Below are 14377 nucleotides of genomic sequence, written 5' to 3'. Positions count from 1 at the left end.
GGCAAACTACAACAGCTGGTGTAAAGTGCTAGAACAGCAATCGCTTTCATGCTTGAAAGCGATCTTCTATGAGAGCTTTATTCTATACATTTAATCAGTTTTTACTCAAGACTAACATAAATGGTTTCCCCAAAAGTTGTGGGTTTTTGACAGAGCGTCTGCTTATTAACAGAAACGATTAGCATTGAAGCAATTTAGGATTTCCATCATCTCTGTATTTCATCTTAGCTGACTGTAAGCTCTCTTTTCACAAATTGGAATGTGATAGATCCTCCCTATTTTTGACCCCAGAACTCACACAAGCTTATCTCTAGTTATATTTAGAATAAAGAATTTCTACGGCAGCTTTACAAACATAATGTGTCGTATACTTGAAACATCGTATACTCGTATACCCACTTACCTCAAGCTCGTGACTATTTGATGGGTAATGTGTTTGTAAGCTTTCAAACAACTGTATTTTATTCTTTAAGTACTTTCATTCTTATTTCAGTAATACAAGAATTTGAAACCATAAATAGTTTACCCAACAATAATGAACATGATAACCTTAAAAAAAAGAGCAGAATCTCAGACTTTGAATTACAATGAATGTAACATAATTCAATTTGAGCCAGTGTGTTCTTACTTGTTCTCAAAGACCATGACATTTCAAGGCTTAAAGTTCCCGTTGGCATCGCTCTTAGAATAAGAATGTTAATGAGTGGTTTAGCTAGTGGTCTTAAATAAAATAGCTTAGTTATTGTTGTGATAAATAGCCAAACCTTTACGCTATGCGCTAAAGTTAAAGTTCGCAAGTGAAGTGACTTATGAGCAGCACAGATAATCTAGTAAACACATAGTTTCTAGAAAAATGACAGATATCAATCATTCTCAATTTCTATGTTTTACCAACAAATTGTTGTCTTGCATTACCTCGCAAGTTAGTAGACCGACACTGGATTGGTTTGCAGGAACTGGCTTGAGATGAGCACCCGCTAAACCTCTGCAGAAATATTGCATATAGCTATTCAGAGTCATAAAATCTTAGAGGCTATTAATATGGTGCTGCAAAAACCTATCTAGCATGAAGTTGATATAGCTAATCTTGAAGTGGCTGGATTATGTTTATAATCAATATATTGACTTTGCATGCAAACATTAAAAGCAGTTAAAAGTTTTTTTTTCAACTGTAAAAATAAAATAAAGCAATGACAAATAGCGCGAAGGTATCAGTTAAATGTAGTAACTTCTTTTGAAAAACAATGAAACTCTAAATACGCAAATTGAAATGATGATGAATTGATGTTTTTTATTGACTATTTAAGCACTTATAAGCTTAAAAAACTTCTAATAGAGCAAGTACCAAAATAATTGACATAAGGCAATACCATTTCCACGCAATTAAATAATTGGTTTGTCTGGGGCAATCAATAGCATACTCAGTTCCTTACCTATAGCACCTTGAGCACTTCGTCGCTATATGATTGCCAAATAGTTTACACAATATCATATAACAATTTTGAGCAAGCTTGATAAAACTAAATAGTTGCTGGATAAATGTTCTGCTTTGGTTTTTTGCAAAAGTTTCTGACTATCTTCAAGCAAGTTAGGGTGACTTTTGATTTTCTTTGTATGCCGGCGAATACAGTTGTTTATTCATACAAATTATTAAACTAAAGATTTTGTGTGTTTACGCAAATTTGCTTCGAGTAGTTTATCTCAACCATTGGGTAATTTTTTTACATTTTACTAGTATAACATTTTTGAACTTTCATATCTGTGAGCTTCTAAATCTTGTTGACTCGTTCATCCTTTTATTTTACCCTTAAATAAGTTTTACTCATGACCTCATTTACCTTTAACTGTCTTCCATAATCTTGAAGGCAAGCTCCAACCATTTTTATTGATACAATAGAATAAATGATTTGTTAAGTTATTTTGGCAAGATGAGTATTGTCTACAAAACAAGAGCCATTTTGTAGAAGTGATAGTCTTTCTAGCTGAGCTTTATACCAGTAATTTGAATTAAAATTGATCCTGTATTGAAGGAATAAATGTAAACACACAAATCTGCATCATAAAAATGTAAAATGAGCTCATGCTGCACAAATGAGTTTTATCATGTTGAAACAGGGAATCATAGAGATTTTCATTCAAATGAATTAACATTTTGCGCAATTTTTATAAAATATTTAGATGCTTTCAGCAATTTATAATATATTCACTAAGGGAGCGGTGTGAAGTAATTAGTGTGCTGTCATAAAACTACTAGGTCAGTAGTTTTAATCATGAAAAGACCATTAGGGGTGTTAAGAAAAGCATCAGGCCACAATGGATATTGTACCAAAATCTCATGAGCAGATGGTCACATTAAACTCTGCACCAAAATATGCCATTTCCAATAACATTCATGAGAAATGCCAAAAAAAGTTTATATAGTCAGGTTTTTTCTCATCCAAACAAAAAAATATTCTAACATACGAATTATAAATGTTGAGTGCTGCGCTGATTTAGCGCCAAAGAACAATGAAATATTTTTACTTCAACTGAGCAACTGGTCTGTATGGCTAGGTAGGCAGAGATGTCTTGCAAAAAATCTTTCATGCTCAAACTTGAACATAAGGTGTTAGATTTTGACAAGCCTTGGAACTTATTTATCACATACTATATATATAGCTTTAGCTGATTGAATACACAAATATACTTTATGCTTGTTAGCAAAGAAGGTTCCACAGAAGAATGTTTTAGTTTTTCTCCTAATAGCTTCTTGTCATCAAATATAAAATTTTCTAGCCAAGCTGGGCAAATTCGCTAATGTTTAGCGACTGTTTGGGTGGATGCTGTAATGTTGGTTTTCATAGAGTGATGATTATCTATAACAACTACTACTATGATAAAAATATGTCTCAATAGATGATCATTTCAGATGACAATAACTGATTGATTTGGGCTCGTCTACAAAACAGTCTTCAAAAATATAGCACCACATAGATGGGCAGTTGACAACTTTAGCTGATTTCAATATGCTCAAAGTGTTGAAGCTATCCTTGTTCTGTTCTGGCAATAAGCCAATAGAGCAACCTTTCGAATGGATTAGCAAGACTTTATGGTTAGAAAATCCATTACTCAATAATGACGGTTTATTTAATCTCACCTGTTATACATAAACATAAACATGCATGTTGATAGATATATTGTTAAAAACTTAATGTTAGTAATTTCCACAGTTTACAAAAACTTATTGCAATATTAGAGAGTGATACTAAGAAACCAAATTTATTGCAACCAACACAAAAAATAGTGTATATAAAACAGCTTTACAATATGCAGTATCGCCATCATATTGAGGTTATCGACCTTTGATTTCAATCAACTTAATCAAAATCGAATAAACAGTATTTAATACTCTGGTTAAGTCCAGGGGCATTTTCTGCAGCCGCAGTGGTCTCCAGTTTGTATTCCTGACTTGCAGTCTCGTCTTTTGCATGTTTCTCGACAATCTTCAAGCGGGCACATCTCGCATTTGCAACTGTCTAGAGTCGACATGCATGCATAACCTCCACACCCAATTCTATTGCACCACTCTTCGCAGTGAACACACTCTCCATTATCTGCATCATATGCTTCACAAGGATCACAAGATTGTGATTGAACTTTCTCTACACCTACAATATTAAAAATTGTTGATAACCGTAAGCTGAATTAAAGTAAGTTACTAAAATATTTGTTAAAATACTAATGAGGTCAAAGTTTCAAACCATAATTGTTATTGGACAACCAAAAGAATTTTTTATTTCGGTACTATCCTGGTATAAAATAGATCATGATTAACTTGATCTTAAGTTGCATGTTTTTAACTAGAGATTCCATTTAAGTACATGTAAATGCTCTCTAATTGATAAACTCTCAAAACGTAAAATAAATATTTAGCATGTAATAAAATACACTATAATAATTAAATGATCTGCAACAAAAATGACTGCACAGGATTCACATCTCATTGGTGAGGTTTTGATACCAGCTAAATAATTTGTTTAAATCGTTTTTAGAAGAGAAAGCTAGAAGTTATTTCAATTATAGAGTGTCAGGTTCTAATCTTTAAGCATGATTTTAAGCAAATCTTCTAATTTTGATATTTGCGTTATACATTTTCGGAATAAAAAATAGACAATCAGGTTATTCAATGAACAAAATATTTTAGTTTGTGTAAAATAGTTTGTAGATGGAAAAATTGAACAAGATAAACTATCATAAAAAGTTTTGATGATTTAAATTTAAACTGCGTTCAATTATTTCAGTAATCTAATCCAAATATGACAGAGCATCTATTGAATAATTTGAGAGCATCATCCAACTTACTTGACAGCACCATTAGGCTGCATAATACACCAGCGAGAGCAATACAGTTCATGATGGTAAGCAGTTTCCTTCAGGGTTCAGTTCTAGAAATAGCAAAATCATCTAGTGGTCATCTAATTTCTGTCAATTCATTAGCGGTTTCTTTTTACAGCTGAAACTGAAAGACCACTAATCTCTTATACATTTATGAGTTATTTTACAAGGAATATAATTAATCTATCTCATTCAGCTCTATTAAAACATATCTATCATTTAATTGTGACCATTGCTGAAAAAAAGCCAATTATTGGCTGATGCATCAACATGTCGCAACGCCAAGGTAAAGAAAGTTTATTAGAAAGTATTATCTGGTTAAAAATGAATAATTTTGCTTACATTTATTTATTACACAGCCTATGTCAAAGTTGATAACTTTTAGTCAGTAATTCAGTAAATAGATTAAAATCACTTCCTATTCCTGCGTAGAATTAGTCCTATACATCAGTATACATAGCAAAATAGTTCAAGAGTATGTTGCCTTCAAATTTCTAAAACAACAAAAAAGTATTTCAAATACAATCTTCTCAAAAAATATAACAAGTATAATACAACACCATAAAAGAAGCATTTGTATGCTTTATTAATTTGCAGCTGCACTGAACTAGAATTATATGGTTTAAAAAACTCCACCAAATACATGTTAAGCGGTACACTAACAATGCTACTAATTTCATTGATATTAAATTTTTTTTACAACTATTTGGGTTTTCAAACAGTTTTATGTGGCAAGATCCTAACATACAATGTATTATTTTGTTTAGCCTACTAGGTAGGCTGTTATAGCATAGCCTTGCTTTAACTAGAATATACTTTTATTAAAATCTAAGCTATTGAACTACTTTTCACCAAAAATATTAATTTAATTGATAGTTTTCATTATGTACTATTTTGTATAAAATATTTTCAATATCGTGTTTTCACAACTCTGAGATATTTTCAAAAAACTCGAGTCCGATTTTTTAGGTTAATATAGCAAAATTTACAAACTTCTACTTACCATCTAGCTATGACAAAACACCACCAGCTGCAATAATTCATGTCAGTCAAGACTTGTTTTATATACCACCATGTGACCAATAGGAATGAGTGATTAAAATAGGATGTTTGATTTACCGTAAAACCTCTAATTAAATGCTACCTTTAATAGAATCGTATTGCAAGGAAAGATTTAAAAAATACAGCAACACCATTTAATTGAAATCCACTTTTATTAGATCACCTCTTTGCCATTCAGCATATTTGGTGTTCATCAACAAAAAATACAGAGTAAGCAGTGAAAGTTTTTGTTTAAAAAATGGTCTAATAGCGACTAAAATTAATTACTTTAATAACAATTATTTTTTCATTATTACTATGGCTTTAGTGACAGTGTGCCTGAGTATATCGCTCATCACGATCACCAAAGCATCTATTTCGGTTTAAAGCTACTAACGGCCAAGTCTAACCTAATGTTTTTAGTTACATTCATAAGGAGAGTTTATAACCTGATATGAAGACAAACATTTTAATAAGGAGAATAGTCTTCAAAAACAGCATACAACGTAGTAGCAGCCATTGTTACGATGCACAAAGTTTTGTTTTCTAACTTTTAGGTTTTTTGGTCTTCTCTTCAATACATTGAAAGCGACACCATAAAAATAAATATTAATTGCATTGGTATGACTTGCAGCACTTTAAGTAGTTCTTTCTTGAACTTGAGCTAATATTTCAACATGAATGTTTATAAAAAGCTGCTCAGCAAAATTGCTGACATCGACGAAGACAATGTCGCCCCCCCAAAAAGAGTGTGCTAATAATAGGCAACATTATCATTGACTCCCCTACCAAAAAGCTAAAATTTTTTTCTAGAAATTCCAACCAGCTAGTCAAAATATACAGTGCCACCTTTTATTTAAATATCACTTATAATAGAATGCCACTATAGGGAAAGGGTTGAAACACACAGCATCAGAGCAGTCAAACAGATTTTACGGCAGTTATCCATCAAATTTTACAAGCGTGTACCTAAAGCAAGTTATGACTGTTGCTTATGCTTGGTTATAACCCAATGAGCCTGTTTAATTTACATCACTGTGTAAACCTAAAATAAAGTTGAAATGTAATGAAAGCTTAGGATTAGATCTTCTCATACTGTTCTTGATTATTGAGAAAATACCAAGTCAATAATTCAAAAAGAAGGTAATTAAAATGATATTTTAACTACTTGTTAGCAAACTAATAGCATGATCAATCTGATCTAAAAAACTAAATGAGCTAAAAGTTGAAAAAAAGATTTAACGAACATCTGTTGTTGCTAAAACATTAAGCAGAAAGAGCACCATTTCACACCTGGTGTTGGTGTGTCATTGAGTTATGGGGAGATCAATGAAGGACTGAAATATAAAATCAACAACAAACTTGATTTAGGATAATAAACTATTCTATATCACCACAAATGTGTATATAATCACTAATAAATTTCCTGTGATGTTGGTGAGATTATCTGCTGTTATTTGAAGTTAAAGTGCTAACATTTGCATAAACTACTGCTTATATGTCTATAAAAGAGCTAAAACCAATCTGTGTAAATTCAAAGACGGAGAATATGGTGAAACACAATTTTCAATAAGACTCACAATAGCAAGATTTGGCCTGGCAGATCAAAACACTACTCGACCTAAATTGTTAGTCTATGTGATTTATCAGTACACCTGAAGATCTCTCACATATATTCCACTGCCAGAGAGCAAGTGTGGAACAAGTTATAAGCTGGGCATTTTTCCTTGACCTTCAACCTTTCTAGCACCATTTTGATATTTTTCCTGACAACTATCTCACGATTAAAAAATCTTCACTTCTTTTGCAAGGTCAAGGTCATAAAATGTTGATTTAGTCGAAGGTCACTAGCTAACCTCATAATCGACTATGTAATCTTTAACCTTGCAATGCTTAAAATTCATACTTGCCTTTTAGAAAAGTGTAATTGTTTTTTCATTCAATTTCCTGCACTGTTAAAGATTGATCAAAGTTCACTATGAACAATATTGACTACGTCAGCTCCTGACCAACCATTTACTCTTTTATTTAGAGAGAGGCAGAGACAACGTATTTCCCACAAAGTTCTTTGAACGTGGTGGGAAATACTTTCCAGCAATGCATTTGCCATAATGTTGCCAGAATGTTAACAAGGTGTCTACAAATTATCTTGTGATATTGTTACAATGAAAACTTTTTAGGATTTTTCAGAACATTCTTGAATTATTCTGAGAATATAAATTTTTTAGATGGGTTAGTATAGGATCACTGTGCATGCAAATGCAATGGTATGCCACTGTCATGTAGTGACAATGCTTGGTAGTGTTCTCATGTTTTCACGTTCTCTAGTAGTGAAAAACACCGCTAGGACTAGTTTTTTATAGGCTACCTTGGGTGGTCGCTTATCAAGAGCTTGTTCTAGAACTGTCAGATTAACACGAAGGAATGCATTTTGCCACACATTCAGTTTGACTTGCCAGATAGCCATTTCACTTGCCCAATGTGCGAAGGACAGAGGTGGATCTTTAATGGACCCAAATTGTCAGTGTGATACACGGGGCCTCCAAGTTATGATCCTGACCCGAAAGACCCAGCAAGTTAGGGTTGCAGCTTGCTGAGAGCTTTTTATCAGATCAGCATTAAGCAGGGCTCAAACTAGCAACCCCATGGTTGTCAGTTAAAGACACTACCACTAGGCCACCCTGACACCCTAGCAACGTAGTACTGCTAGGAAAATTTGTGAAGGTGCATAATCCAAGTCACAAATATGAAAATGTAGAAACTAGAATAGTGCAAGACGCCTAAGTTCTTATATAAAAGTATCTACCAAGACCACTAATGTGTTTATAAACATATCAAATTAGCTTCTGGTGAGCAAATACCTCAAGTATGAAAATTTAGAAAATATAATGTGGCACAAAGCTTAAGTTTTTGTAAGCAAATCTTTACCAAGACCACTAATGTGTTTATAAACATACCAAATTAGCTTCTGGTGAGCAAATATCTAGTTTAATGTAAAATTTATTTGCTAAGAATTTTCAAAAATCACATAAAATGTGCCACATAAAATTACATAAATCATGAAATCAGCTATCTTTAACTGAGAGTCAACTTTTTTGCGTTTTCTTGTATACATTACGATTGCAATTTTAATCGTTAAAGAGCTTCACATAATTATCAGTGCCAAAAAATTGTTATTAAGTAAAGGTCATAATGTAATCCAATTTTCAAGCTTGCATGAACTGAATATTTTAGATATTTTAACAAATGTTCAAAAAATTCGTGCGCTTCTCAAATAAATCATTTGTCAACTATAAAAAGCACCATCATACTTCACTCTAATCCTCAATGTAGCACTTGATGACACCTACCAAGATATTTGCACTTCAGGCTCAATTGTTTCTAGTCAATACACAACAAAAACGCTGCAATGTCTTGGCTAATATTATTATATTATTCCTATAGCAAGTATTATGATACACTAACATTTGTAGCATATCACAAAACTTGAGATATGCTACAAACAATTTTTTTAAATATCAATAAGCCACGATCAATGTCAAAATGTATCTGAAAGACATTGACGTTTACCAAATCTTTTAACACTGAAAAAGTCTGAATGTATATGTCTGGCAACTAAAAAAGTTGGTAGAATAGTTTATCTAGAACTTTTCATAGTAAACTTTTTATAGTAGCTGATTATATAAACAAAATAGGTAAATAGATAAATGAAAACATGTAGAAAAACGCATGTGAATCATGAACTTAAAAGGTATTTTTCTTCTTGATACACATATACTCATAGTTTACAAACGCAACAACAGATAAATGACTGGTAGACATGAGCACAACAGTTTTTATCTTTAAGGCCAATATATCTGATGATGCCAGTTTAAGGCCAATATATCTGATGATGCCAGTTTAAGGCCAATATAACTGATGATGCCAGCTCCAACTCTTTTACTGTATTCTGAATTGATTTTTCAAAACGACCACTATAAGATTTTTTGCAACTATCCCAACCACCGGCCAGTGGCTAAATAAAGATCAATCTTTCCAACTTTAAATTACGGAACAAATAAGTCTACAAATAAAGTGGTGTAGGATTTTAAACAGTTTCGAGTTTGAATTTCTTGGTTTCAATAGTGTGTAACTCAAAATTATTTTGAGTAAAATAGGTTCACTAAATAATTACTGGATAAATGTTCTGCCTTGGTTTCTTGCAATAGTTTCTGACAATCTTCAAGCAAGTTATGGTGACTTTTGGTTTTCTTCGAATGTCTGCGAATATAGTTTTTTTATTCCAGCAAATAATTAAACTACAGATTTTGTGTGTTAACACAAATTTGCATTGAGTAGTTTATCTCAACTATTGGCTTATTTGTTACATCCTACTATTATAACATTCTTAAACTTTCATTTTTTTCAGCTTCTAAATCTTGTCGACTCATTTATCCCTTTGTTTTACCCTCGACTCAGTTTTACTCATGACCTCATTTACCTTTAACTGTTTTCCATAACCTTGAAGGCAAGCTCCAATCCTTTTTATTGAGGCAATAGAATAAATGATTTGTTAAGTTGTTTTGGCAAGATGAGTATTGCTTGCAAACAGAGAGTCATTGTGTAGAGCAGCTAAAGTTTGTCTTGCTGAGCTTTATACCAGTAATTTGAATTAAAACTAATTCTGTGTTTCTGAACTAAATGTAAATAAGCAACTATGCATTATGAAAATTTAAAGTAAGCTCATGTGACACAATTAAATTTTATCATGTCAAACCCAGTGATACCCAAAATTTTTCTTTCAAATGAGTTGATATTTTGTGTAACGTTTGAAAAATATTCGGATGTTTTTGGCAATCAATAATACAGTCAGGAAGGAAGCGGTGTTAAGTGTTTAGTGTGCTGTCATAAGACTACTAGGTCAATGGTTTGAATCATGAAAATACCATTAAGGGTGTTAGGAAGGGCGTCCAGTCACAATTGCTCCTGTACCAAAATCCCATGAGTCGATGGTCACAATAACTTCTGCACCAGAATATGCTAATACCAATAACAACCAATATGTAGGAAACGCCACAAAAAGAAAAAAACTGATATATTTAGGTTGTTTTTGTCCAAACAAAATAAATTTTTAGCATATAAATTTTAAAAGTTGAGTTCTGCGCTGTTTTGGCAGCAGAGAGTGGTAAAATCTTTTTACTTCAACTAAGCAACCTGTTTGTATGGCTATGTAGGCAGAAATATCTAGCAAAAAGGTTTTTCATGCTCAACTTGAACATAAGGTGTTACACTTTGTCAAAAATTAAAACTTATTCATCACATTGTATGTATATATATATATATATATCTTTAGCTGATTGAATATACAAACATATTTTATGCTTGTTAGCAAAAAGAGTGAACAGAAAAATCTTTTTTTATTTCAATAGCTTTTTGTCACCAAATAAAAAATTTTCTAGTCAAGCGTGGCAAAGTTACGCATGTTTAAAAATGTTTTGTTATGCTGTTGTTATGTTGTAATGTTGGTTTTCATTGTGTGATAATTGTTTATGACAACCAATAATAGGATAAAAATATCTCTTCAGATATGGTAAATGGCTCTCATATGATATGACCAAAATGATAAACATATCTCTCCTACTAAAATAATAAAAAAATATATGTTAATAGATGGTCATGTCAGATGACAATAACTGATTGATTTGGACTCATCTGCAGAACCGTCATCAAAAATATAGCACCACATAAATGGGCAGTTGAAGACTTTAGCTGATTTTAATATGCTCAAAGTGTTGAAGCTTTCCTTGTTCTGTTCTGGCAATAAGCCAATAAAGCAACTTTTCAAATGGATTAGCAAGACGTTATGGTTAAAAGGTTCATTACTCAATAATGACGGTTTATTTAATCTCACTTGTTATACATAAACCTAAGCATGCGTGTTGATAGATCTATTGTTAAAAAATTAATGTTAGTAATTTCAACAGTTTACAAAAACTGATTGCAACATCGGAAGGTGATACTAACAAACCAAATTTATTACAACCAACACAAAAAAACAGTGTATATAAAACAGCTTTACAATATGCAGTATCGCATTTATTTTGAGGTTGGTTAACAACCTTTCCTTACAATCAACTCAATCAAAATAGAACGGTAAGTTCTAAATCTTTTATTCAAAGAAGGGGCATTTTCTGCAGGCGCATTGGTCATCTCCACTGGATACGCCTGTCTTACAGCCTCGTCTTTTGCATGCTTTTCGACAATCATCGGTTGGGCACAATTTGCATCTGCAATGGTTTGGAGCCGCATTGCATCCATAATCTTCACAGCCAATTCTATCGCACCACTCTTCACAGTGAACACACTCTCCATTATCCGCATCGTGTGCTTCACAAAGGCCACAAGGTTGTGATTGAACTTCCTCTACACCTGAAATATTAAAAATTGTTGGTAATCGTAAACTGAATTAATATAAATTATTAAAAGATTTGTTGAACTGTAAATAAAGTGAAAGTTTAAAACTATAGTCATTCTTAAACAAACAAAATAAATTTATTTTCATTATGGTACTGCCCTGTTATAAAAGTAAATGAAGATTACCTTAATTCTAAATTGTATGTTGTAAACTAGATATTTCATTTAATTAGGGGCTCTATATTTGACAAACTCTCAAAATGTAAAATGAATATTCAGCATGTAGTAAAATACACTACCACAATTAAATGATCTGAAATGAAAGTGGATGCACAGCATTCACATTTCACTGGTAAGACTTTGACAACCAGCTAAATAATTGGTTTAAAATCATTTCTTTAGAAAAAAAATACTGGAAATTATTTCAGGTATAAAGAATCAGGTTCTAATCTTTTGGCATGATTTTAAGCAAATTTTCTAATTTTAATGTTTGCGTTATACATTTCCAGAATTAAAATAAACAATTAGGTTGTTCAATGAGCAAAATATCTTAGTTCGAGTAAAATAGTTTATGGATGGAAAAATTCAACAAGATAAACCATCATAAAGAGGTGTTATAATTTAAATTTAATATGTGTTCATTTATTTCAGTACTTCAATATAAACCTGAAAGAGCATCTATTGAATACTTTGAGAGCATTATCCAACTTACTTGAAAGTACTATTAAACTGCATAATACACCAGCGAGAGCAATACAGTTCATGATGGTAAGCAGTTTCCTTCAGACTTCAGTTCTAGAAATAGCAAAATCATCTAGTGGTTATCTAATTTCTGTCATTTCATTAGTGATTTCTCTTTACAGCTGAAACTGAAAGACCACCAATCTCTTATACATTTATCAGTTACATGTATTTCACAAGGAATATAAACAATCTATTTCACTCAGCTCTGTTAAAACACATCTATGATTTAATTGCGACCATCCCTGAAACAAAGCAAATTATTGGCTGATGCATCAACATGTTGCAAAGCCAAGGTAAAGCAAGTTTATTAGAAAATATTATCAGGTAAAAATGAATAATCTTGGATTCACTCATTTATTACATAGCCTGTGTCAGAGTTGATAATTTTTAGTCTGTGATTCAGCAAATAGATTAAAATCACTTCCTATTTCTGTGTAGAATTAGTCCTATACATTAGTATATATAACAAAATAGTTCAAGATTATGTTGCCATCACATTTCTAAAACACAACAAAAAATTTAAATACATCATTTTCAAAAATAAAACAAGTATAATAAAACACCGTAAAAGAAGAATTCGTAAGCTTTATTAATTTGCAGTTGCACTGAACTAGAATTATATTGTTTAAAAACTCCACCAATTACATGTAAAGCGGTACACTAACAATACAACTGACTTCATTAATAATAGTCTTCTTGCTACAACTATTTAGGTTTCAAAAGGTTTTATGTGTCAAGATCCTAAAGTACAGTATATCAATGTGTTTGGCTTGCCGAATAAGCTGTTATAGCATAGCCTTGCTGCAACTAAGATATATTTATCCCATATCATTAAACTCTAAGCCAATGAAATACCTTTCACCATAAATTACCGATTTAGATGAAAATTTTTGTATGTATTATTTCGCATCCCATAGTGTAATCTTGTGTTGTCGCACCCCTAACATAATAAAAAACAACTTAAATCCAATTTTTTAGCTTAATATAGCAAACTTGTACAAACTTTCTTACTTACCATACAATTTTGACAAGAATACCACCAGCTGCAATAATTCATGCCAGTCAAGACTTGTTTTATATACCACCATGTGACCAATGGGAATGAGTGATTGAAATAGGATGTTTGGTTTACCGTAAAACCTCTAATTGAACACCACCTTTCATAGAACCTCCCAATGAGGAAGATTTTCTAAAATACAGTGGGCCCCTTTAATTGATCTGTACCTCTAGTAGATCATCTTTTTTCTATTCTGCATATTTGGTTTTTATGAACCTAAAATAGAAAGTGATCAGTAAGAAATTTTTTACAAAATGATGTAATATTGACTGGATTACATTAAAAACAATTAATATTTTCATTGTTACCATGGTTCAAGTGACAGTGTGCCTGAGCAGATTGATTATCATGATCCCCGAAACCACACTCTGATTCAAAGTAAAATTGTCTTTAGCTTCATTAGTAAAAGTGGTTTACAACCTGATATGAAAACTTTGAAACATTTGGATGACTGATGAAAATACTCCTTAGGAACGGCAAATATTGTAGCATTCGTTATTACGGCGTATCGAATTCCGTTTTTTTATTCAGTATTCTTTTTAATACATTGAAAGTGATACCATAAAAATGAAAATTAATTGTATTGGTATAATTAAGTTTACTTAAAGCAGTTCTTTGTTTAGCTGGAGCTAATATTTCACCATAAATCTATATTGAAAGCTTTTTAGCAAAATTGTTGACATCGGCGTTGTTAATGTTGCCCGGCAGAAAGGAGCGTGCAAAATATAAGCAAGATTATTATTGATTTGCCCGTAAAAAAGAGCTAAA

At 31.9% G+C, this 14377-nt stretch overlaps 2 long non-coding RNA genes across 2 annotated transcripts; both read right to left on the bottom strand.

Moving 5' to 3' along the window:
- Window positions 1-3102: 3102 nt before the first annotated feature.
- On the bottom strand, window positions 3103-4442 carry LOC137408657 (uncharacterized). Its single transcript, XR_010980107.1, has 2 exons — window positions 4342-4442; window positions 3103-3647 (listed from the first exon to the last, which is right to left on the bottom strand). It is a non-coding gene; the product is annotated as an uncharacterized lncRNA (long non-coding RNA).
- Window positions 4443-11269: 6827 nt separating this feature from the next.
- Window positions 11270-13627, bottom strand: LOC137408587 (uncharacterized). Its single transcript, XR_010980100.1, has 3 exons — window positions 13568-13627; window positions 12521-12603; window positions 11270-11823 (listed from the first exon to the last, which is right to left on the bottom strand). It is a non-coding gene; the product is annotated as an uncharacterized lncRNA (long non-coding RNA).
- Window positions 13628-14377: the final 750 nt, after the last annotated feature.

The sequence above is a fragment of the Watersipora subatra genome, chromosome 11, assembly GCF_963576615.1.
Source record: "Watersipora subatra chromosome 11, tzWatSuba1.1, whole genome shotgun sequence".
NCBI lineage: Eukaryota > Metazoa > Bryozoa > Gymnolaemata > Cheilostomatida > Watersiporidae > Watersipora > Watersipora subatra.
Note: the sequence above shows the minus strand (reverse complement) of the source record. Positions and strands in the feature narration are given on the sequence as shown.